The sequence below is a fragment of the Pinus tabuliformis genome, chromosome 2_1, assembly GCF_031772625.1.
Source record: "Pinus tabuliformis cultivar Carrire ecotype Pingquan chromosome 2_1, CPIR1, whole genome shotgun sequence".
NCBI lineage: Eukaryota > Viridiplantae > Streptophyta > Pinopsida > Pinales > Pinaceae > Pinus > Pinus tabuliformis.
This window is the reverse complement of record NC_142299.1, coordinates 561,291,001-561,318,355: the sequence shown is the minus strand read 5'-3', so window position 1 is coordinate 561,318,355 and position 27,355 is coordinate 561,291,001.

Below are 27,355 nucleotides of genomic sequence, written 5' to 3'. Positions count from 1 at the left end.
ATAACACTTGGTATCAATATCCGCTATCGATTTTTGGAATCACTTAATGCATCTCTCCATGACTAAATCCAACAATCTTATTATGGGAGGGGATCTCAACTTCACAATTGGTCATGTGGAATATTGGGGACATAATGCACAGCTGGTTCCCCTATCTAAGTTTATGGAGAAACTTCTGGAGCAACACCATATGATTGATATCCCCATGAATAAGAAGCAGTTGACCTGGTGCAATAGAAGAATAGGAGAAGCATCTCTGGGTCGAAGATTGGATCGTTTCCTCACTAAGGAAAACTTGCTTGGCACCCTCTCAAACTACTGACAATGGTAGGATCTGGCAACATCTTTGACCATTCCCCTATCTACTTGGAATTAGCAGGCCCTTTTCAAAAACCCAGAGCACCACTCAAATTCAACTCAACATGGCTGATGGATCATGATTATCATAAATTGGTCACTGATTATTGGCGAGATCACCCACCCACATAGGGGCGCACTATGGCAGAAGGTTTTTGTCGCAACCTTATTGAACTTAAGAGCCTATCCATACAATGGGAAAAAAACAAGTGCGCTCAGGATGATCAGAATCTCTGCATTATTGAGGATAAGATGGTTGATCTACTGGATGAGCAGGGACGGGGTTTCATCTCTGAAGAAGCTAAAAAATCTCTCACTGATTTTAAGCTTAGAGGTCTAAAATTCTTAAGGAACGAGAGGAAACCTGGAGACTTAGGAGCAGAGCTATCTAGCTGAAGGCTGGGGATGACAATACTAATTTCTTCCACAATTACACTAAAGGGAGATGGGCTAGTAATACTATATGGAAGATGCCTACTGAACATGGTCAATTTACTCATAACTTTCATCAACTAGCTCATTTGGGAAATACTCACTTTCAACAACTTTTCAGGGCTACACCTGGGGCCTCACTTGCGGAAATTATTCGCATTGCTAGACTCTTCCCTTGTTTTGTCGACCTTGATGCATCAGAAGACCTCACTAAGCCTGTGTCTATGGGGAATTGGAAATTACTCTTAAATGGTTCAAAAAGGATAAAATTCCCGGACCAGATGGATGGACGGTTGAATTCTACCTTGTCTTTTTTGAGATTATTGGACTGGACCTTCTTAATCTTAAGGTTGTGGAGGAATGAAGAACTTCAGGTCACATGTATGAGGCTATCAATTCCACCTTCATAGCCCTCATTCCCAAGGTAGATTCTCCTCAATCCTTCAATGATTTCTGGCCCATTTCCCTCTGCAATTGTCTATACAAGATTATAGCCAAAATCATTTCCAGTCGTATTAAACCTATCCTCTCTGCCAATATCTCTTCTAAGCAATTTTCTTTCCTGCATAATAGACAAATTCATGAAGCCATTGGCACTGCTTAGGAAGCTCTCCACTCCATTAAGTTGAAGCATTTAAAAGGAGCCATTCTCAAAATTGATCTCTCCAAGGCTTTTGATCAGGTTAGTTGGCTTTATCTAAAAATGCTCCTTACTCATTTAGGATTTCCCCTCACTTTCATTCAATGGATCATGTGCTGCATTTCCTCTATCTCTTTTAGTGTTCTTATCAATGGTTTTGCCTCCAATTTCTTCCATGCTGAGAGGGGTCTCAGACAAGAGTGCCCACTTTCTCCTCTACTATTTTTGCTCGTTATGGAAGGACTAAGCAGATTGATTATGCATGAAAGAAGAGAAGGGCGCTTACCGGGACTCAAGATTACAAATCAATATACAATCTCTCATCTACTATTCGTAGATGATGTGCTTATATTCCTAAATGGTGGCATCTGGGACTTCTCCACTTTCTATGATATCATGCTACTTTTCAGTGCTACCTTTGGGATGGAAATTAACATGCTAAAGTCATCTATTAAGCACTCCAAAGTTAATGTCCAATGAATAGTGATCAACAAATAGCTTAATAAACACCAATATCAAAATAATTATTATCAATTGTCAAGTAAGTGCACTAACACTCCAAAGTTAATGTCAAGTAAATAGTGATCACAAAAAACTTATAGACACCAATATCAAAATACTTGTTAGCGTATAACAATGCCCTAACAATCAATGTGCTGCAGAGCAGATTTTAACTACAAAGCATTGAATATCAAAACACTTTTTTTGGGTGAATATTAAAAACAAAGGAATATTTTTAACTACAAAGCATTAAATATCAAAACACTTTTATGTGAATATTAAAACACTTTTTATTTGTGAATGAATTATACCATATTATGTTGCTCGACCAAGTGTTAATGTCAATTAAATAGTGATCACAAAAGGCATAATAGACACCAATATCAAAATACTTATTATCAATGCGCTAACAATCAATGTGCTAACAAAAACACTTTTATGTGAATATTAAAACACTTTTATTTGTGAATGAATTATACCATATTATATTGCTTGACCAAGTGTTAATGTCAAGTAAATAGTGATCACAAAAGTGCTCGACCAAGTGTTAATGTCAAGTAAATAGTGATCACAAAAAGCTTAATAAACACCAATATCAAAATACTTGGTTATCAATGCGCTAACAATCAATGTGCTTCAGAGCGGATTTTAACTAGAAGGCATTGAATATCAAAACACTTTTTATCACTTTTTTTTTGGTGAATATTAAAACACTTGTTATTAGTGAATGAATTATGCCATATTATGTTGCTCGACCAAGTGGCATTGAATATCAAAACACTTTTTATCACTTTTGTTTTGATGAATATTAAAACACTTGTTATTTGTGAATGAATTATGCCATATTATGTTGCTCGACCAAGTGTCCACGGTCCATAGTGCTAATAAAGACGTCAGCGTTCAGGACAGGAAAATAATGTCAGCCAACGTGGATCGATTCAATGTATTCTTTTAACCATAAAATCAAATGTCTGCCATGTGAGATTCAGCTGTCTACAACACTCAGAAACATCATTTAAAAAACAACATTCACACTCAAAAACATCATTAAAAAAACAACATTCACAATGTATTTGCTATCATATATTCAAAGTAAATTATATATTTGCCATCATATATTCAAAGTAAATTATAACCAACAGTCTACAATGCTCAGAAATACCTTCAAGATATATTCGAGGTAAATTATAACCAACAAGGGCAGTGATCATAGCCTGATACCAGTGTTCTCAAAGTAGATCCATATGAACTATGCTAATAAACGGTTGTTTGATCCACAAGCATGTGTAACAATCCTCAAAGCACATATATCATGTATTTAGGGTATATTATCACCATCTACAAATCAAAGATGAGGCAGCAACGAATGAACAATAAACAGTAAACAGAAGTGTGACTGTGCGAGTGAAGCATACCAATAGTGAAATGTTTATTCAAGCATTTAGGTCATGCATTAAGAGTACTGTCAAAGAGATCATAATTAAGCAGTACCCGAGCACTGAAGAAGTAAACAGAAGTGTGAGTGTGCGAGTGAAGCATACCAATAGTTAAATGTTTATTCAAGAATTTAGGTCATGCATTAATAGTACTGTCAAAGAGATCATAATTATGCAGTACCCGAGCACTGAAGAACCTCAGAACAGTCATGAATCTGGACATAACGAATGGGCAGTTCAGAAAATTGGCTAGTATATGTAGATACACCCCAATTTTAGAGAAATTCATGGGTGCGTGTGGAAACATCTCCAAAATTTTAAGAAATTCATGGAAAACAAAGTGGCATTTGTGAAACATTTCACAGTGCATTTTGCCAAGTTTCACAAAATTGGGGGTTTGGCAAAACGTTTCACCACATGCCCCTGCATCCCAAGGGCATGGGAAGCACCAGGGATGCACTCTCGACCATGTGCTCGAGTGCAACCATGTGGTCAATGCCCATGGAACGTGGCAAATAAATATCGCTGAACTTATTTTTCCAATTTTCTGAACCAACAGTTCATGAGATCCGCTCACAACAGACAACTTCAAGGATCCCATTCAAGGAATTAGGAAGTGATGTTAACAAAATAATCATGAGACATATTATTGATGTTGATATGCTAACTGCACAAATTTGTATTAGAATTTCAATCTGGATGAGCAGGGGAACATTAACACACGAAGATAATCAAATAAGGGAACATTAACACACAAAGATAATCAAATATAATCAAGGGAAAAAAGTGAGGTGGTTACGCAAAAGAGAGGTCAACAAATTTTCTGCTTTGTCCAATCTGTCTAATTGGATATACAAATATGGAATACATCTTCACATGTTTAAAAATAAATTAGCTTTACATATATCTGCCAAATAGGCCAGAAAAGAGCTTCGTACAAACCTCTTAAGCAGGCTCACACCTAATAAAAAATTGACCCAGAGAATCATAAGAATAGAGAAGACAATAAAGAATTATGCTGGATCACTGTTATTGACAGTCATAAATACACCCCAGAATAATATTATCTTGCTGAACAATCAATTCTTATTTCTCGCAAGCATAATCAACCATGACATGGATGTTGGAATGACAAGGCTGCTGCTTTCATAAGAAACATACCAATATTTGGTGAAATATCTGTTACTCTGACTCCCAAAAGGGTGATGGCGGAGACTTAACCACTTTTCAGCAGCCCATCAGCACCATATTACCCAGCATGATCAAGTGCTATATTCATATCTCCAACTTCTTAATACATCTGCAAAAGCATAACCTGAAATTACTAGGCCTGCAGAGATATTTATTCAAAGTTGAGCTCGCTTGAATCTTGGCCTAAAATCAGGTCTCCAGTTAGTGTCAAAGGCATTACCTGCAAAAGGCAATTTGTAAATAGGTTGCCCAAGCTTTGTGCTGCGGAATTCAACTAACTTGCTCCCCAATCAATCAAATCAAGGCCAACAAGGAGGAATGAGATCCCTTGAAACAGTAAAAGGTAAAAATGAATTCCTTGAGCAGACAATAAACTCCTAGCCGAGGCTGTTGAAAGAAGAAAATCTAAAGCCAATTCTTTCTAATATAGCCGATTGGCTTTCTTTTTAAAGAGATTGTTTCTGCTGCTGTTCGCTCAATTTGTTGAGGGCATCAAGGGCTGACTCTGAAACAACCCGATGATACTTTGGGTGTTCTAATTGAGGACGGGATTCCTTCTCCATAAAAGCAATGAAATCAGCTTCAGATGATCCGCCCCAACTTTTTTGTCACCGCCCATTCATAAGCACCGCCAAGTTACAATCAGCTTCAGATGATCTGCCCAACAATCTATGGGCATTACCAATTCTCGAAAGCAGACTATCATTGTGATTCATAGTCATAAATACACCCAGAATAATATTATCTTGCTGCACAATCATTTCCCGTAAGCATAATCAGCCATGAAAATGTGACACTTGGACGTTGGAATGAAAAGTTTGCGCTTTCTTTAAAAAACATACAAATATTTGGTGAAATATCTGTTACTCTTACTCCCCAAAAGGGTGATGGCTTAAACTTAGCCAATTTTCAGCAGCCCATCAGCACCATATTACCCAACATGATCAAGTGCTGTATTCATATCTCCAACTTCTTAATACATCTGCAAAACCATGCCATGAAATTACTAGGCCTGCAACGATATTTATTTAAAGTTGTGCTCGCTTGAATATTGGCCTAAAATCAGGTCTCCAGTTAGTGTCAAAAACATTACAAGGAAAGGCAATTTGTAAAGAGGTTTCCCAAGCTTTATGCTGCGGAATTCAACTAACCTGCTCCCCAATCAAATCAAGGCCAACAAGGAGGAAAGAGATCCCTTGAAACAGTAAGAAATAAAAATGAATTCCTTGAGCAGACAATAAACTCCTAGTAGAGGTTGTTAAAAGAAGAAAAGCTAAAGCCAATTCTTTCTAATAAAGCCGATTGGCTTTCTTTTTAAAGGGTTGTTTCTGCTGCTGTTTGCTCAATTTGTTGAGGGCATCAAGGGCTGACTCTGAAACAACATGATGATACTTTGGGTGTCCAGGTGTTCTAATTAAGGACAGGATTCCTTCTCCATAAAAGCAATGAAATCAGCTTCAGATGATCTGCTCAACTTTTTTGTCACCACCCATTCATAAGCACTGTAAAGAGGTTGCCCAAGCTTTATGCTGCGGAATTCAACTAACCTGCTCCCCAATCAAATCAAGGCCAACAAGGAGGAAAGAGATCCCTTGAAACAGTAAGAAGTAAAAATGAATTCCTTGAGCAGACAATAAACTCCTATTAAAGGCTGTTAAAAGAAGAAAAGCCAAAGCCAATTCTTTCTAATAAAGCCGATTGGCTTTCTTTTTAAAGGGTTTTTCTGCTGCTGTTCGCTCAATTTGTTGAGGATATCAAGGGCTGACTCTGAAACAACCTGATGATACTTTGGGTGTCCGGGTGTTCTAATTAAGGACAGGATTCCTTCTCCATAAAAGCAATGAAATCAGCTTCAGATGATCTACTCAACTTTTTTGTCACCACCCATTCATAAGCACTGCCAAGTTGAAAGAGCCCAGAGATCATGGCATTGAATTTTGTTACAGACATTGTGTTTTCAAAGAGAAGATATGGAACAATGAAAGGGAACGATCTTGGTGCAGAAAGTATATTAAAAAACGACATGATAGCAGGCACATAGTAAATAATTGAGCTTCTGGCAAAAACATAATCATTGGAAGGATGATACAAAAAAGAGTGAATGAATAGAAAGGGGGAATGAGCTTTCGCAGCAAAAAGAAAAGGAATATTAAGTTGGCCTTCTTCGAGAAACCAATCTGCAGACACAACAGAAAAGAGCAAAGAGTTGCGAATAAGAAACAAGAGGAAAACTCATTCAGCGATTAAAAATCAGAATAAACAACTTACAAGAACTTCACCACATAAATAACCATTAAAGCAGATTGCAAAAAGCACCTCCTTAATGTTTTAGTTTTCCTAAAAGCATGTATTATGGACTAAAACCAACCTCCTTAGAACGGATTATGTCTTGTGGACACAAAGATAATAACTGCATTGGACCCAAGTTGTCATCTTCAATGACCTTCTCACCGAAGCAGGCTGTTTTGCAATGTCGCTCAAGATCCAACACCAGAGAACAAGATGGATACCACTGCTAACAACTACAATATCTTCATCCTCCTTGGCAGAATAAGAAAGCTGGATATAAAAGAACTGCTGTCGAGTTCTCCAATATCTTCACCCCCCTTGGCAGAATAAAGCTGGCAATAAAAGACATTTGAGATCGAATCTGGCGAAGATAAAGTATGGAAAATTGTATTGAGATAAACACTGACATGACATGCTCTGGATTTGCAGTGGAATGCTCAACTGACCTCCGGCTATTATTGTTGAAATCGATAATCAGCATGCCTCTTCTGTCATAGTTTGAATCCCATATTAACTATTAGATGAAAGGCTGAAAGACTGGTGGAATTGATGACAGCTGGTGGTTGAAATGCCATTTCCATATGGTAGAAGATAATCACTACCGGTGTGACTTGTGCACTCTCCCTTTTATCATTCTCTATTGCATCAAAAAAAGTTGTCTGTCTGACTTTCTAAAGAAATAATTTTGAAAAACATTGAAACTCTTTCAAGGATATAATTAATGGAATCATCAGATATCCAGAGGGCTCAAAGTGGGGTGTGAGGCACCCACGTTCTATTTTCATTATCCAAAATATTCCTGGTATAAGCCCTGGAGGAACCAATGGATATGAGCATTGATTTACACCTCAGAGGGCTCAAAGTGGGGTGTGAGGCACCCACGTCCTATTTTCATTATCCAAAATATTCCTGGCATAAGCCCCAGAGGAACCAATGGATATGAGCATTGATCTGCCCCTCTTACAGGGGATAGATGTTGTGGCTGTGCAGTCTACTCAAAGTGGGGTGTGAGGCACCCACGTCCTATTTTCATTATCCAAAATATTCCTGGTAGAAGCCCTGGAGGAACCAATGGATATGAGCACCAATCTGCACCTCTTACAGGGGATAGATGTGGTGGTTGCACAGTATATTATCCAAAATATTCCTGGTAAAAGCCCTGGAGGAACCAATGGATATGAGCACCAATCTGCACCTCTTACAGGGGATAGATGTGGTGGTTGCGCAGTATACTGAGCCGCTGAAGGGGTTTGGGTAGACAGTGATACATGATAAAGGGGAAATTCCTATAAACCCTTGGCATTATGCATATTCCAGTAAAAAGGAGGATACATTTCTTCAACTATCTTGCTGAAGCTCTAGCACTCATTTTAGAGTGTGTTTTTTTCTTTTTTTAAGCTTGAAGCTCTAGCACTCATTTTAGAGTGTCTGTTTTTTTCTTTCTTTTCTTTTTTTAAGCTTGACCTCAATACCGTCCTTCAAACAAAGAAAAAGGTGGAGGGTAGATTCCTGCTTATTATTGTAATAAGCATTTTTCTTTTTTTAAGCTTGACCTCAATACCGTCCTTCAAACAAAGAAAAAGGTGGAGGGTAGATTCCTTCTTATTATTGTAATAAGCAAGGGTTCGTCCGTCATCAAGATGCTTTCCTGAAAATCAGACGCTGCTGGTCGGAGGGAATGCCTTCTTTGGCCTGGATCTTATCTTTTACATCTTTACCGGTGTCAAAGCTCTCAAAGCTCTCAACCTCGAGAGTTATGGTCTTAATAAGAGTTTTGACAAACATCTGCATCTTGAAACTGGAATGTAACCAACAGATATACCTGTAAATCATCACAAGCAATTTTTTTGGTCAAAATTGTTTATTTATCAACATATTATGAAAAAGCAAAACCAAATTCCATAAGAAAATGAGAAACCGTTTCCTCCCAAGGATGACAAATGCAATTCATAAACTAAAAGGAAAAACTCTCATCAAGATGCTTTCCTGCGAAGATCAGACGCTGCTGGTCAGAGGGAATGCCTTCTTTGGCCTGGATCTTATCTTTTACATCTTTACCGGTGTCAAAGCTCTCAAAGCTCTCAACCTCGAGAGTTATGGTCTTAATAAGAGTTTTGACAAACATCTGCATCTTGAAACTGGAATATAACCAACAGATATACCTGTAAACCATCACAAGCAATTTTTTTGGTCAAAATTGTTTATTTATCAACATATTATAAAAAAGTAATACCAAATTCCATAAGAAAATGAGAAACCGTTTCCTCCCAAGGATGACAAATGCAATTCATAAACTAAAAGGAAAAACTCTCCGAAGCCAAAACTTTAAGCAGTTGCCAAAAAATAACTCTTCACATAAAACAACAAAAAGTAAGAACTCTAACAAGGTTGCATACACTTTTATACAATAGCTACAAAGACGATAAAATGCAGAAGACGGTATAGCCTTGATAGCAAAATTTCAGTTCTAAATAAAATACACAAATTAGTAAAAGATTTTTTTCAAAGCTCTCAACCTCGAGAGTTATGGTCTTAATAAGAGTTTTGACAAACATCTGCATCTTGAAACTGGAATATAACCAACAGATATACCTGTAAATCATCACAAGAATTATTTTTTTGGTCAAAATTGTTTTTTATCAACATATTATGAAAAAGCAATACCAAATTCCATGAGAAAATGAGAAACCGTTTCCTCCCAAGGATGAAAAATGCAATTCATAAACTAAAAGGAAAAACTCTCCTAAGCCAAAACTTTAAGTAGTTGCCAAAAAATAACTCCACATAAAACAACGAAGAGTAGGAACTCTAACAAGGTTGCATACAATTTTATACAATAGCTACAAAGACAATAAAATGCAGAACACAGTATAGCCTTGATAGCCAAATTTCCGTTCTACATAAAATATACAAATTAGTAAAAGAATTTTTAAGAAATAACTCTTCACATAAAACAACGAAGAGTAGGAACTCTAACAAGGTTGCATACAATTTTATACAATAGCTACAAAGACAATAAAATGTAGAACAAAGTATAGCCTTGATAGCCAAATCTCTGTTCTAAATAAAATACACAAATTAGTAAAAGAATTTTTAAGATTTGATGGCTTAAACAGAAGAACCTGTAAATAGAAACCCAGAAAGGCAGAAACCCTAACAGCTTACACATCAAGAAATATAAGCTACAGAAAATAAATATGACTGTCAATAACCAAATACAGTCAGAGTAAACAGAAACCTAGAAAGGCGGAAACTCTAACAGCTTACACATCAAGAAATATAAGCTACAGAAAATAAATATGACTGTCAATAACCAAATACAGTCAGAGGCACAGCGGAACATAAACCAAAATTGACAAAACGTATGCCTACAAAATATTAACGGCATAAGTTGTCGGATGGTCACCTCAAATCTGACTCAGTGTGTTGGTGTTGGTTTGGGGTAGCATCAGATGTGCTCTAGCCACGAAATTTGGTGGAGAGGTTGGGGCACATGAGATCTCCAATACCCAGAAAGGGTTTGGGCAGATTCTAAATAGATCAGGAGATATTAAAAAAATTAATATTTTTAATGGAGTCACTAAATCTAAACTTAGGGAAAATAAAATATTAATGTGTATTAATATGAATCTGTATTAGAGTGGTTCAGAAGACATGGATCAAGCCAGATCTAATCTTAGTCGTTGATTAGGGACTTAATCTCAGTCGTTGAAATGTCAATAGGAAAAGTATAAAAGAAGGCTTGAGGATCACTTGGAGGGTACACCAGATGATTAGTCATTCTATTCTCTAGAGCAGGGTTTGCTAAGAGAGAGAATTAGTAATCGAAGAGCAGCTGAGGGGCATTGAGTATAGAGAGATAGAGAGGCAGAGATAGTGTCGAGAGAGCAGCAAAGTAGCCAAGAGAAAGTGACGCAGGAGCAGCAAGTGCTCACGCAGAGGCAGCTAAGTGTTGCACAGAGCACCAAAGAGGCCAGCGTAACTGACGCAGGGCCTCCTGGCACTGATGCAGGGCCAGCGCTGGGCTAAGAGAGGCTGACGCAATCCAGATTGGGCAGACGCTGGGGTTTCTGGGTCAAATTGGTGCCGAGTAGCTGCCGGAAGGATTATCCGGGGTTTCAACCAGTAGGTTTGTCAAAAACTAAGAAGTATTACTGGCAAGGAAATTCTCTGTTGGGTAGGCCAGGTTCGGCACCCAGATTGTACTTTGATATTTCTTAATAAGAAAACCCTCAGATAGTTGCACCGGTTTTCCCACATTGGGTATTTCTGGGGACATTAGTCCAAAAATAATGGTGTCATATGGTGTGTTTGTTTTTGTTTCTTTTAGTTGTTGATCTGTAACATGTTGAGCATGCACTAGTGTTTATTTTCAGTGTTTACATTGTAAATAACTTGTTAAGGAAAATAACAAGTAGGTAGGAATAAATCAAATAAAGTGCATGGAGGGTTTCTAACTAAGTAAACTTAGAAACATCAACATGGTATCAGAGCGAGGTTGCAGATCACAGCAGGACTAAAGGACATCAGCCGAGTGGAACAATAACAACAGAAAACAACTGTCCCGAGGTGACAGAAGTTGTTTCTAGCAGAGCAGCAACAAGGAAAGGTGACACAGTGCCTGCATCATCAAGGGTGAGCCAGGAAGAGGCAGCGCAGAGGCTAAGGAAGGCAAGAGAAGCCTCACGCAGAGCCACGCAGTAGCCGGGAGGGCTGACACGGTTGGCTAAGGAGGTCGGGTTGCTGGTGCTGGGATTGCGCAGAGCCGAAGAGCACTCACCTTCAGGTTGTTGGGGTTTAGAAGGCTACGAGAATATTGCAGAGTGAAGCTGGTGAGGTACAGAGCAAGGCCAGAGGAGTTGCTATTGAGGGTTTCTAGCCGAGGAACCCGGATCAGTGGTGCGGTTGCACAAGACGATCAGAGTAGGGGGCATCTCGATAGTGGAAGAAGGATTTTCAAGAGGAAAATTAGGACTTAGAGGGAGTCCAGTAGAGAACTTCCAAACGGGAAGTAGAGACTCTGAGGAGTCAAACAGAGAACTTCCAGGAGGGAAGCAGAGGAGCATCATGGCACTACACGGAGTAAGAGTAAGAGACCAGGATATACTAGACGGAGCATCGAACTTCGCAGTCTGTAAGGCCAGAATCTTATCCATACTTGACAGGAATCGTGTCAAGAACTTCGCCTTGAAGGTAATAGCTATCCCAGTCGACCCCAATGATAATGACAAGTACGAGGAGACAATGGCAAGGGCCAAGAGCATGTTCCTTGACGAGGTCAAGGATAATGTAGTACCACACATAGCCGAGAAGGAAACGGCATTTGAGATGTGGGAGGCTCTCAAGAAGTTGTACTAGCATACTTCTGTGTAGAGAAGAATGCTACTTGAGAATCAATTGAGGTCATATCAGATGAAGAAGGGAGAACCGATTGACACCTTCCTCGGATGACTGAATGAGACCCGAAATCAGCTGACTGCTATAGAGACAACACCGGATCAGGAGCTGATGGTGAGGATAGCCCTGAACGTTGTCTCAAAAGATCGGGAGGTGTTTGTCTAGACTATACTAGGCAGAGGGACTCTCCCACCTTGGGACGAGATGTGGGCAACTCTTCGCCAGGAAGAGATCAGACGGCAATCGAAGACGGGTAGCGGTAGCGAGGGGATCAAAGTCAAGCAGGAGGAGGAAGATGTGGCCCTAGCATCTGAGGGAAAGCAGGAGAAGTGGAAGAAGAAAGATCTCTCCAAGATCAAGTGCTTCCACTGTGGGGAGTTGGGTCATTATGCAACCCAGTGTCCAAGGAAGAAGAGTAAGGGAGAGTCTTCCCAGACTAAGGCAACACCAGCATGGGCAGAGAAGGAATTTTTGACAGACGATGACTGTGCCATGAGTGCACACGCGCCACTTGAGAAGAAGTGGGGAGACATCGAGCTATAGTCAGGCGGACTATAGGCGATGAGGGGTAGGATCCCCAAGGTACCCAGCCTCTTGGATTAAACCTTGCTACGGGAGCCCCGAAGAAGTGTAGCAGCACTGGCTAAGTTGGGTGGAGACGAATGCGGATGGAGCGGCAGAGAGAGTGACAGTGCAAGAGTCCCGAGATAGTGCGTGGCTAGCAGGCTGCAGCAGTGCGAGAGGCACAGGAGTGTTGCACCAGTTTAGGATGGCATAGAGAGGTGTGCAACGGTGCGAGATGCAGGAGTTGTTGCAGTAGCGCAGAGGTCAGAGTGGGAGCACTTGTCAATGGCAGAGGGAGCTTCAGCATCAATGGGTGTCTCTAGCCCAACAGGGAAGCTAGATTGGGAGATCAGTTACTTACTTCATAGTAACTGAGTTGTAGTGTAGCAGTAGGCAGCACGATGCAACATGATGAGAGGAGGTGCAGTGCGGATGCAGTGCTGGGAGAAAGGACTAGCAACAGCACGGATGCAGAGGGAGTTGTCGTACAGATGCAGCAGTGGCAGTGGCAGAACCATGGGCAGCAGTACAAGATGCAGCAATGCAGAGGATGTTGGGCAGGAAGGCCTAGCATCAGCACAGGTACCAATGTCGGATGATCATAGTAATTCTCAGTGAGGAGTATTGCTAGAGCACAGTCCTCGCTAAGAGGGAGTGTTGATTTGGGGTAGCATCGAATGTGCTCTAGCCACGAAATTTGGTGGAGAGGTTGGGGCACATGAGATCTCCAATATCCAAAAAGGGTTTGGGCAGATTCTAAATAAATTAGGAGATATTAAAATAATTAATATTTTTAATGGAGTCCCTAACCCTAAACTTAGGGAAAATAAAATATTAATGTGTATTAATATGAATCTATGTTAGAGTGGTCCAAAAGACATGGATCAAGCCAGATCTAATCTTAGTCGTTGATTAGGGACTTAATCTCGGCCGTTGAAATGTCAACGGGAAAAGTATAAGATGAGGCTTAAGGATCACTTGGAGGGTACACCAGATGATCAGTCATTCTATTCTCTAGAGTGGGGTTTGCTAAGAGAGATGGAATCAATGATCGAAGAGCAGCTGAGAGGCATTGAGCACAGAGAGACAGAGAGGCAGAGATAGTGTCGGGAGAGCAGCCAAGAGAAAGTGACACAAGAGCAACCAGTGCTCACGCAAGGCCACGCAGAGGCAGCTAAGTGCTGCGCAGAGCACCAGAGAGGCCAACGTAGCTGACGCAGAGAGTCAGAGAGCTGACGCAGGGCCTCCTGGCACTGACGCAGGGCCAGCACTGGGCTAGGAGAGGCTGACGCAATCCAGATTGGGCAAACGCTGGGGTTTCTGGGGCAGATTGGTGCTAAGTAGCTGCCGGAAGGATTATCCGGTGTTTCAACCAGTAGATTTGTCAGAAACTGAGAGGTATTACTGCCAAGGAAATTCTCTGTTGGGTAGGCCAGTTTCGACACCTAGATTGTACTCTAATATTGCTTAATAAAAAAACCCTCAGATAGCTGCACCGGTTTTCCCACATTGGGTTTTTCCGAGGACATTAGTCCAAAAATAATGTTGTCATATGGTGTGTTTGTTTCCGTTTCTTTTAGTTGTTGATTTGTAATATATTGAGCATGCACTAGTGTTTATTTTCAGTATTTACATTGTAAATAACTTGTTTAGGAAAATAACAAGTAGGTAGGAATGAATCAGATAAAGTGCATGGAGGGTTTTTAACTAAGTAAACTTAGAAACATCAACAGTTGGATATTTGACCTCAGATCTGACTCAGTGTGTTGGATATTTGACGTGAAGGGGAAACCAACCCCTAGTTGCTGCAGAGGAGTGAAGAAGTTGGCAGGTCTGGCCTCCACCACCCCTGGAAGGAGGGCAGTGTGCAGTTGCCTGAAGAGTGTCTATTCCCAATTCCCCAACGTTAATTCAGCTGCCGTCTCTGGTCTCCCATGCTCCTGCGGTGTTAATCTTCCCTTCAAAATTTCTCTCCAGACCAACTCACAACACATACCTTCCTGTATTACTTATAGATCTGCAATGAAGAAATGCAGCAAAAGAAATAGAAATATAAAAGACAAGCAATGATATAAATAACTCCAATACCCAAAAGAAAGCTTTTCTTAATAATATCATATTATCACCTCAGAGTTGGCTCGAGGTTGATGGTCCCCTCACCTCCTCCCTGGGAGGGTTCTTTGTATCCCCAAACTGATGGTGATCTCTCTACCTTGGTGGATGTTTGAAACACTCATAGAATTAATGAAAGTAGAGGAAAAAAGTGGATATGGTCACTGATCTCCACCTCTAATAGGGTGTACAGATGTGTGCACTCCACTGAGAAATTGTTCCTGCTCTGCTAATGGCTAGGAGTTTCTTTGTGAATCCAAAGAAATTGTGGACGGCTTTGAGCAGATACTAGTGGAATTCCTAAACCAGAGATAAAATTTGTTTACAATTATATATCAATGGAAAAGAAAAAGAGCAAGAAGCTGACAAAGTCAAGACTACCTCTATATCTGCTCAAATTCCAATGAAAGTTTGCAACACTGAAGTTACCTGCCTCCCTAAGGGTTCTGATTATCCCAAAATCAATGTAACTCACTTTACATGCAATAAGAGAATTCGGAAAAATGGTTCAACTTAGAGGAGAAGTTCTATTTGCAGGAAAGAAAAACTACTAAGCTCTTGATAAGCAAAGATCTTATGTTTCCTTCACTGTTGTTATGAGACCCATCATGCAAGGACATTTGCACCATATAAGAAAGTCTGGGAAGAGGATCCCATTGCTGCCATGTAATGCTACTCATTTTTAAGCAACATATAAAGGCAGGCAACTTGTGACAATGAAGGCAGTGGCAAGGTACACCCAAACCCTATCCTTCACTTCAAGTATACATTACACTCCCCTCATGCCAGGTTGTACAGCTATAAATATATCATAAGAACTATCTAGATTCACTGATATCATGGAAAATCTTATCAAAAATATGCTTTTCTGTGAAGCTTGAGAAAGAAAAATCAGCAATTCATCAAAAAAAATCAACACAAGAATTGGTTTATTTTGACAGCTCAAGCTCTGTTTACTTAGTAATATTGTTTATTTTTCTAATATGTAAAAACAAAAGGTCTCAATGGAAGACATTAGTCAGTAGAGTTCTTCATAAAGGAAAAGTATGAAAGGGAGATATGAAAATTCAAGACTTTGAAGAGGTGGCCTAGAAAGCCTCATGTTCAAACATGCAACAAATGTGCAAATGTTTATTTCCATCTGCTGCCACAACCCACATAGATTATGACTGATAATGGGCAATTCCTAAATGAAACCCATGATTGGAGAATAAGTAGTTTAAATAGCGCAAATCTGGAGTATAAACAGAGAACTTGAAAAAAATGGAAACAAGGAAGCAAATATGATCAAGAACCATATATGCCAGCAAGGTGCATTTGTACACCAAGCAACCCAAAGAAGGCTAGCACTTTATTTATTTTATCTATACCATATTAAGACAAACATTATTAGTTCACATTACAGAGAATGGGTACAAAATATAGACAAGCAGATACCCTTTGGAGGCAAAACTTGCCATAACCATAGGCACCTGGTGTGGGACTGCTCAATAAACCAGAAACTGATCGAGATGGTTTCAAAGAGGTTAAATCTAAATCCAACATATCAAAACAAATCAGAAAGAAATAGGAAGATCAAGAGACAAACCTTAACAAACAAACAAAAAGCATTAAACAACATGAATCAGAAACAAAGAGCTGAAGAAAGTGAGTCCTGAGACTCCAAAAAATAGAGTTTATCAAGTAAATCACCAAAAAAGCCAGGACAAGGAATCTCAAAATCACAATTACCCTTCTCAAACCAAACCCTAAAAAAAAAATATTAAACAACATGAATGAGAACAGAGAGTTAAGCAAAGAGCATTGGACAAATGGAGATGTTCAGGTAAATCTCCAAAAAAGGTGTAATAAAGAAATCACAATTCCCCTTCCCAGTGAGACTTGGACAAATGGAGATGTTCAAGTAAATCTCCAACAAAGCTATAATAAAGAAATCACAATTCCCCTTCCCAAACTTCTGAACCAAGCAGGCTAACACGAGACTCTTGCCCTCAACCATCAGTGATAGTGAGATCGAGGGAGGTCAAACTTGTAATTCAGGTACCAGGAGAATTGAGATGTAATAGATAGTGAGATCGAGAGAGGTCAAACTTGTAATTCAGGTACCAGGAGAATTGAGATGTAATGGAGAAACGGCAGTAGGGCATTGATGAGGAGACAGAATCAGAATCCTTTATGAGAAAATGGAGGATGTAAACATGGAATTTTTAGCATTATTGTATGATCATAACTTCCTAGAAACTCTATCTAAAGATTGGCTTAATGTTCTGCAACACAAAATACAAAATGGAAACAAGGCCTCACTTAAAATCTAAGTCACCTGAAATGGGGATTCGGGATTCGGACACGTTGACCCCCGGAACATGACACGTAGGATTCGTTATATATTATTTTATTAATATATATATATATATATATATTAAAAATTAGATATTTCTTACACAAATTTTAATTAATGATACATATTTATTGATTTCAAACATAGATCTTCATCTATAACTATTAGCATGCATAGTACATACAAAATTCAAATACATGTTAGTAGTACTGGTCACATAAATCATGATTCATAATTCATAACTGAAAGACAACTTACAAGTACAAGATAGTAAGATAAACACACTGACAACTGTAGTTTTCTCATTAAGTCATCAAATCAAAATGTGTTACATAGGTAGTGCTAGTGCAATGCCAATGGCAAATAGAAATAGAAAATATAAAACAACTACAGGTATACAAGCCTCAAGGCATCAATCAGCATCAGAATCAACATCAATGTCCTCATCATCATGGTCCCCACTGCTCTCCTCTGCATCCTCCTCCTCCCCTGTATCCATAGTCGCCTCTGCATCTGCTGGTGTGGAGGATGACCCCTCTAAGTCATCAAATCTAATAGGCTCTAGCGTTGGATAATTGAGATCCATGTTGGCCAATGCCAACTCAACACTGGTGTCCAGACCCATATCATCAAGAACAATGTTACTTGGGAGCGGGAGCGAAAGCGGGGAGCGGGAGTGAAAACGGGAGCGGGAGTGACATTTTCAGAAGCTCCTGGTTTGGTGCTCTTGATTAAATACGAGTTCCATACCCTAATACATGACAAAATTCAATGGAAACATTGCAATCCCCCAATCCTAAAATCCTGAAAAACTGATAAGTTTGCTGGATTTTGAATGAAATCTAAAATTCTACTTTCTACATATGAAATCCAATGAGGCCAGAACCACTCTCAAACATCCTGAGTCATTTCATGGTAATGTTAAAAATTTAAGTAAAAAAGGAGAATGTCACTTTTACTTTAAGAATTTAACATTACCATGAATAGCATATCAATACTAGGGCCTGGACTTGATCATGAAGCTGCCAAAACGCTTTCCAAATGAAAATATGCGTGGCCGTAATGACCAAATGAGACCTTTTCATACCCGCGCAGGTCACTTTTTGAGCTTAGCGAGTCCTGGAAAATAGGACACGATTCCCAAAATAGTGACACGCTGAGAAAATCGTGACACGCAGTCGGATTCGACGTGTCAAAAAAGGACATGACGTGTCATGGGTTTTGGACACGAATCTGGAGAGAATCACGTCGGACACGATGGATTCGGGATTCGTGGGGCCTATAGGACGAATCCGGTTTCATACCTTAAAATCAAGTTAAACTTGTAATTCAGGTACCAGGGGAATTGAGATGTAATGGAGACACGGCAGCAGGAGATTGACGAGGAGACAGAATCATAATCCTTTATGAGAAAATGGAGGATGTAAACATGGAATTTTTAGCATTATTGTATGATCATAACTTCCTAGAAACTCTATCTAAAGATAGGCTTAATGTTCTGCAACACAAAATATAAATGGAAACAAGGCTTCATTTAAAATCAAGTTTAAAACCTCTCAGAGTCAAAGTAATGGGCATCAAAGAAAATCCTTTAAAGTACCAAAACAAAAATCAAGCAAGGCCTCATCTAAAATCAAGTTAAAAACCTCTCAGAGTCAAAGCATTGGGCATCAAAGCAAATCCTTTAAAGTTCCAAAACACAATCCAAATAAATATAAGAATGGATGGAAAACATCTAAGGAAAAACTACGAGAAGAGGGTTAGTTTCTTGTTGATTCAAGTAAAACTCAGATTCTTTGAGAGGTTTAACTTTATCTCTCCAAAATAGTAATAATAGAAGAGGGTTAGTTACTTGTTGATTCAAGTAAAACTCAGATTCTTTGAGAGGTTTAAACTTTATATCTCCAAAACAGTCGTAATAGAAGAGGGTTAGTTACTTGTTGATTCAAGTAAAACTCAGATTCTTTGAGAGGTTTAAACTTTATCTCTCCAAAACAGTCATAATAACCTAAAATGAAAAACCTATCCTGAAATATTAGCGGACTCAATGCTCCAGGTAAAAGAGGAGGGACTCCTAACAAGGAAACACATGATGGGTAAACCAGGTCTGTAATTTCTCCAAGAAGCAAATTGCAGATTCTCTCAGAAGATTTGGATGGGGTGTAGATGTATCACCCCCATGATTTTGCAAACTTTCAACCACAAATATCTTCCAACTCTCCTATCTAGTATCTATGATATGTCCTAAAATGAAAAATCTATCGTGAAATATTAGTGGACTCAGTGCTCCAGGTAAAAGAGGAGACTCCTAACAAGGAAACACATGATGGGTAAATCAGGTCTGTGATTTCTCAGAGAGGCAAAGTGCAGATTCTCTCAGAAGATTTGGAGGGGGTGTAGATGTATCACCCCCATGATTTTGCAAACTTTCAACCACAAATATCTTCCAACTCTCCTATCTAGTATCTATGCTACACAGGAACATAGCATCTTTTTTACTTTCTAAAGCTTGACTTACATTAAGCTTATACTTCGCAGTTTTATGTCTCTGTCCTTATCATCTTTTCCAAGTATTCTGCTGAAATTATGCTAGCATTATCACGTCAGACAGTTCTGTATCAGACATATCCACTTTGACAGGACTTAATTTGACTTACTTTCTACTGTTATGATGTGTTAACAATCTACAAACTCCATGTTCCAAGCATTGCAACATAAATGGCAGCATAAACTTACAGGACATGTACTAGAAAAAACAAAACGCATAAACTTTACCAGAATTCATCTGACTGTTATTAAATACTTTTAAATACACATGACAATTTAAAATTTCAAGGAAATTACAGACGTTGACCATCAAGTACAAAGAAAACACAGTATGAAGAAAAGAATAATTTAGGATACCTTGGGTTGGGATTGTCTTTTACTACTTTCTGTCCATATACTTGCGCCAGCGATACCCATCATCAAGGATATCGATATCACTGGTTGCTTGTACAACAAGAAGGCTCCCGAATAGTTCTAGTTACCCCTATGATGTCCATCGTATTGGTTTCTTTCTTCCTGTCAATTTTCAGAGAAGCATTTGACACATATTAGAGCAAGTAATTAGTTACATCTGCAAAAATGATCAAATAACAAATAAATATGAATTCTAATAGAAGTAACCTGTGGTTTGAATCAGATTCTTCTTCATCACCAGAGAACTTGTCCACCTGTGTCCTTCCATCATCGTCTTCACTTGCAGAAATTGATGATTGCTCCGGTGTACCTAGTGACTCCAGGTGATTAGAATTTTGCCTTCGCGGTGGAGTAGACGATGGATCTGAGAGATCAGTAACAACAAAAGCTGATAAGGACCTTTCAAGACCTTCACTCTTTCCTTGTTGAGAATAACTTGAAGCATCATTAACTTTCATTAGCCCTAATTTAGTGTTTTCCCAAGAGAACCCACTTTCAACTTTGACAAGAGAACCACGGCCTTCGGTACTTTGTCCCTCTTTATTATGGTTATGAACAGCCTTGTACACAATCTCCGTTACATGTCCATCCAGAGAACGTTCAATCTTCTTTTTGGTTGGACAACTAGGGTGTGTGCACTTGTAGTAACTCCGAGGATATTCACTACCTTTAACATGCTTTTTCCCATATTTGCGCCCATCGTCAGAAGGCCTCTCAATTCCAGTAGGAGGAACTATTGCAGTTTGGTTAAACTTGAAAGCTGCCTTTGTTGCTGCTCCTCAAAAGAAGCTGCCTGTGAAGGAACAGCCCGAAGCTAGTGGTTCAGATGAAGAATCTACCACAGGCTCTTTTGTCTTGCTAAAGATTGGGGAAGTCCACATCTGAGCATCATCCTGGACCCCTTTAGAGACTGGTGGTGGTTGTAAACAAAAGTTGACTTCAAGATAAGACCCATAAAACTGTTACTTGTCCAACTTCCAAGGTTACTAACTTGAAATAAAATCTAGAGAGAGCTAAAATGGAAAAATCAATCAATTATAAAACTATAGAGAGAGGATTCCAGTAAGCTCAAGATCAACATGCTCATTGTAGCCCCATATAAGTCTATTAGTGTGTGCAGCTGAAACAATCCCCTATAAATTGAAATTGTTTGAATTGGGTGACAAATCCAAATAGAAATACATTTCTAATTCTGTAAGTATAGCTTAAATTGGATTTCCCTTTTCTAGCTTGATCCCTACTTTTCAATCTAGCCCAGCATCCATTACATCTTGCCGTTTCTTTTCTATTCTAGTCTAATCAAGACTGAATTTTACAGAGGCATGGAAAGCAAAAAAAAAACATCAAATACAATCTTGTTCAAAAACAAAAATCTTACTATGGCGTTAAAAAATTGTGTTTCCGAAAAGCCAGAGGTAAAGAGTTGCATGATGATTACCAGGTTTCCCAAAGATTGCATGTCTGAACTAAGGTTGGAACTGGCAAGAGGTTTGAAAGCAAAGCTGGAGCAGCTGCCATCCTCATTCTTTACAATATCTAAAGCAGCAGTAGCAGCAGTGCTTTGAAATGAAAACACTGCCTTGCAGCAGGATCGGAAGGGTAAATCCTAGACCAACTTGACAACTGTTAGCCATATGTTACATAGGGACGGATTCATTGAAATATTAACCAGATAAGTGCCTGGCTGCCAGCATAACTACATAATCATTAAAGCAAACAAGTTTTACCAGAATTACATAAGCTAAATTAATTTTGCTGAATAACCTTCTGTCTGCTGCCAGTCTTGCTACCTTAGATCAACTTATCATTGAAGTTGAAGTGGGCACTTAATGGTAAATCAACAACAAAAAGGAGCCATCTCTTTTCATAGGGACAGATTCATAGATGGTAATGGAACATAAGTTGACTGCTCCTGAATAAAATTACATGTTTCGAAACTGCTAATTCATATTAAAACACAGTATGCACAATATCTAAACAATGCCCACTAAATAATGAATTTAATATTTTCCTCCAATAATATTGGTGCTAGGTGGCATTCTATTTTACAGCTATGGTTGGTGAAAATGGACACTTGGGGCCCACGTGGTCTCAAGGGGTGTCATATGGCAGAGTGGGGCCATGCATATTTAAAGGTGTATGTTTATCTAAGAGGGCAATTCTGGAACACGTTCATTCATTCCGGCATTCATTCAAACATCCATTATCCATCATTCTGGTGAACTAGGTTTTTGTGCGACCAGCTAGTGAGCCCTATGCTTGGAAACTGACATCAGCTAGAAGCTATTTTGGTTTATGACTGGAAAGGTGCCTAGAGAGTAGCACGATCTCGTGTAAGCCTAGAGTTGAGACCATCTCTGGCTCACTGTAAGGCACCTTGAAGAGGTGGGCAGCACCAAAGACTGGCAGGGCACAAAGAAGGGGTGTGCCACTTAGGCACAGGTTCACGAGAGTGGAAGCATGTGGTTGGAGCAGTGTCTGCTAAGTTAATAGTTCATCCGAGGATATGTGTTTGTTATTAGGTTTTCACCGTTGCACGTGGAGTTGCAGCCTCGGTTCGAGGGTGACCCGTGGTTGAGATTTATGAACCACACAATCTATGGTTGGCTAGAACGTGGAGAGCCCACAACCAATTGGATTTCAATTGTAAATAAGTTTCTACTATACAATTTATTATATTTATGTGCCATGCTTATAATTGCATGTTTTCTTGTTGGAAACCCTAGTGAGGGTTTGGTATTTATGTATATGTGTTCCATTGCGCATGAACATAATATGTTGTATTTAAACCCTAATTTTCTTGTGCATAAACCCTAGTTGGAGTGTGGATTGGTAATTGGTAATGTGCTTATAGGGTTTTACTAAATAGGGTTTTATGAGTTAAATATACTTTGTTGCGTATGACTAAATTATTGCATAAACCCTAATTACTATGTGAATGTTAATGGCTAAAGCATTGTTATAATTACTCGTTAATTATACATGTTTTTAATGGATTGAATGTTATGGTTAATACCCAGGTGCTAAAGCATTGTGTTAATTACTCATTAATTATACATGTTTTTAATGGATTCAATGATATGGTTAATACCCAAGTGACAAAATTATTGTGGGGTTTGCACAAAGTTACAAGGGCTCTAGCAGTGAGCCAGGGTTTAATATCTAAAATTGGTAATTATGTGCTTTTGCAGGAATTTTTGGGGAATTTTAGTTTCTGGGTTAGAAGTGTTGTCTAGTTGGGGGGCAGGGATGATACATAATTGATGTGGCAATTCAATGTGCTCACCTCAATCTACGTCGTGGCATGCATGAATAGTTCTGGCAAGTAGTATCCATAACCACCTTATCCATCTTGTGGTAACCTCTAGTCCTCCCCCTTTCGTTCCTCTTGTTCTAAAGCCTCCTTCCTCTCTTCACGTCTTGCACCTTCCCTCTCTTGTTTGTCGTTAACATGAGTCCTAGTCTGGGGCCTGTGAATCTCTATTAGGAGGTATAACTCTTCTCAGTCTCTTTCGGACAGTCAATGCAATTGCAATTGCAAAGAAGAAAACTTAGCTCGATTGTTTCTTCAACAATAATCACCACATTAAAAATAGCACTCTCATTTTTTTCAGTTGAATCTTCAATTATGCTTCTTCTTGTAGAAGTTGGAGGTTGTTCCCTCACCCTGAGCATATGTAGTCACCAAAGCTATTGTTGTAGATGTGCATTGTCTCAGTGCAAGCCAAAGCATATACCTAGATTAAACCAAATGTTGGGAAATTAGGGAACTGTAATGGATGCTTCCACCAATAAAGAAGGTGGAATGAGGAGGAATGTTGACTCTCGTGCCTTTTCCTCTGCTTATGGCTTTGAATATGCCTTAGACACCTGGGATGACGCTAGAACTTACTCACAAGTCAGTTGATGGTCTACCTATGAGGTGGTGGAGGAATGTCATCCATGCGCTACCAAGTATCACAAATTGTTACAAGATTGACACACCCACCCCATCCATTGCAATGAACTATAAAGCATCAGTTGTAGCAAACTCTGCAATTTGAATAAGACTGCAACGCCTCACCAACAACATGGAATACAAGGAATTGCAAAGCATTAATTGCATGGAGCTCTACAACCTCATAATTATTTAATAAGCCTACATATTGACCAATACAAAAATCAGTTTTTTAATGATTAATGATTCCTAACTGTTGAATTTTCTAAGTCTATCCATTAGAAAATTAATCTGTATTCTGCTGGTTTATTTCTTCTACTTGTTTAAAATCAAACAAGTTATTTAATACATTAAACATTGAAATAAACACAATACAGTCACAACATCCACAGATCATCAACTGAAAGAAAACAAGCACACAAGTGACACTGTTATTTTTGGACCAATGTCCCCGGAAAAACCCAATGTGGGAAAATCGGTGCAGCTATTCAAAGGGTCATATTATTATGTAGTCTATCTAAGTACAACTGGGTGCCTAACCGTCTCACCCGACAGAGAAAAATACACGGCAGCAATACCTCTATATCCAAAAACAGGTATTCAAAAAACTTGTCCCACGAAACCCTCTCCGGCACAACTGAAGCTCAGCGCTGGCCCTTCTGGCCACTATATCAACCTCCTGCTGACTTGCGTCAACCCCAGGACCCTCTGCGTCAACCCTCTGAGGCACTGCACAGCTTCTGGGAGCCTCTGCGTCACTCCCTCTGCCCTCTGCGTGGATGACGCAATCTCTCTGGGCTCTACGCTGCCTCAACTGGGCTCTGCGTAGCCTGGACTAGCTGTTGTTCTTGCTCTTCCCGCTTCTGTGTTGGTCTCCCAGTACTGTCTCTGCCTCTCTGCCTCGTACTCATTGCCCCTTGTTGTTGATCACTGATTCAACTTTGCTTAGCAACCCCGCTCTAACAAAATGAATGACTGATCACTCAGGTGTGTTCTCCAACTAACCCTCAAGCCTCTTCTTATACTTTTCTCGTTGGTCCTTCAATGACCGAAATTAAATCTCTAATCAATTCTAAGATTAGATTTGGCTTGATCCATGACTTTTATAACCTTCTAACCCAGTTTTATATTAATACCCATTAACTCCATTAAAAATATTAATTATTTTAATATCTCCCAAATTGGGTACAATCTGTCCAAACCATTTCTAGGTCTTGAGATCTCATGTGCTTTAGCCTCTCCACCAATTTTCATGGCTAGAGCACATCCGATGCTACCCCAAATCAACACTCCCTCTTAGCGAGGACTGTGCTCTAGTAATACTCCACACTAAGTATCACACTGATTATCCGGCACCAGTACCTGTGCTGATGCTAGGTCTCTCTGCCCAACATCCTTTGTATTGTTGCATCCTGTACTGCTACACATGGCTCTGCCACTTCCACTGCTGCATCTGTACGACAGCTCCCTCTGAATCCGTTCTATTGTTGGTCCATCCTCCAAACACTGCATCCGTACGACAACTCCCTCTACATCCATTTTGCTATTGGTCCATCCTCCAAACACTACATCTGCACTACATCCCCCTCTCATCATGCTGCATCGTGCTACTGCATACTTCTACTGCACAGCAACTCAGTTACTAAGAAGTAAGTAACTGATCCACCGAACTTCTGACATCCTTATCACACTAAGAACACTCTCGATGTTGAAGCTCCCTCCGCCGCTATCAAGTGCTCCCTCTACTGACCTCTGCGCTGCCGCAACAACTCCTTGCATCTATCACTGTTGCACACCTCTCTGTGCTATCCTACATTGGTGCAACACTCTCCATGCCTCTCGCACTGTTGCGGCCTGCTAGCCTCACACTGCCCGAGTTCTCCTACACTGTAGCACTCTCTGTCGCTTCATCCACATCCATCTTTATTGACATACGACAGTCCTGCTACTCTCTCTTCGGAGCTCCCATAGCAAGGTATAATCCAGGAGGTTGGGTACCTCAAGGATCCTTCTCCTTATCACCTGTAGTCCTCCTAACTACAGCTCCATGTCTCCTCACTTCTTCTCAAGTGCCACATGAGCACTCATGGCACAATCGTCATCCTCCTCGACTTCTTTCTCCGCCCTTGTTGGCGCTGCCTTGGACTCAGAAGACTCTCCCTTGTTCTTTTTCCTCAGACACTGGTTCACAAAATGACCCAGTTCCCCACAATGGAAGCACTTGACCTTGGAGAGGTCCTTCTTCTTCCTCTTCTCTTACTTTCCCATAGATGTTAGAGCTGCATCCTCTTCCTCCTCCTTCTTGATCCTGACCCCTTTGCCGCTACTCCCCACCTTGGTCAGCCGTCTAATCTCTTCTTGACAAAGAGCCTTTCACAGTTCTTCCCAATCTAGAAGACTCGTCCTACCCAGTTTGCTCTGAAAAAATACCTCCCAATCCTCGGAAACTGCATTAAGTGCGGTCCTCACCATCAATTCCTCATCCAGCGTGGCCCCTATGGAAGTTAGCTGGTCATGGATCTCCTTCAACCGACCGAGGAAGACATCAATCTGCTCTCCCTTCTACATCTGTTATGCCCTTAGCTGATTCTCTGGGAGCATTTTCCTCTACACGGAAGTATGCTGGTACAATGTCTTCAAAGTGTCCCACATCTCCTTTGTTGTTTCCCTCTCGGCAATATGTGGTACCACATGATCCTTGAGACACCATCAAGGATGATGCACTTTGCCTTAGCCATTGCCTCCTCGTACCTATCATTTGCTACCGGGTCAACTAGGATAGCCATCGTTCTCAAGGGAAAGCCCTTGATGCGATGTCTATCTAGAATGGACAAGATCCTGGCCTTCCAAACCACAAAGTTGGATGCTCCGTCCAGCCTATCTCGATCTCTCAGCCCATTCACGGGCATCTTGTTGCTCTTCTTTCGACTCCTTTGAGTCTCTCTACTTCTCGTCTGGAAGTTCTCTTCTGGACTTCTCTGAATCTTGATTTCCCTCTGTTGTCGCGCAGATTGACACGACAACCCTCAGACCGGGGGCTGTCACTCTGATCCCCGATCCCTCCGTTTAAGCCTGTCTCCTGCCGCTAAGGGGGGTAGTCCCTGTGAGATGATGAGACCAACTGTCGACCAGTTGGTTGGGAGACACGAGACACGATTTAGATAAGCACTAAAAAGATTTATTTAATTTAGCAGACCAGT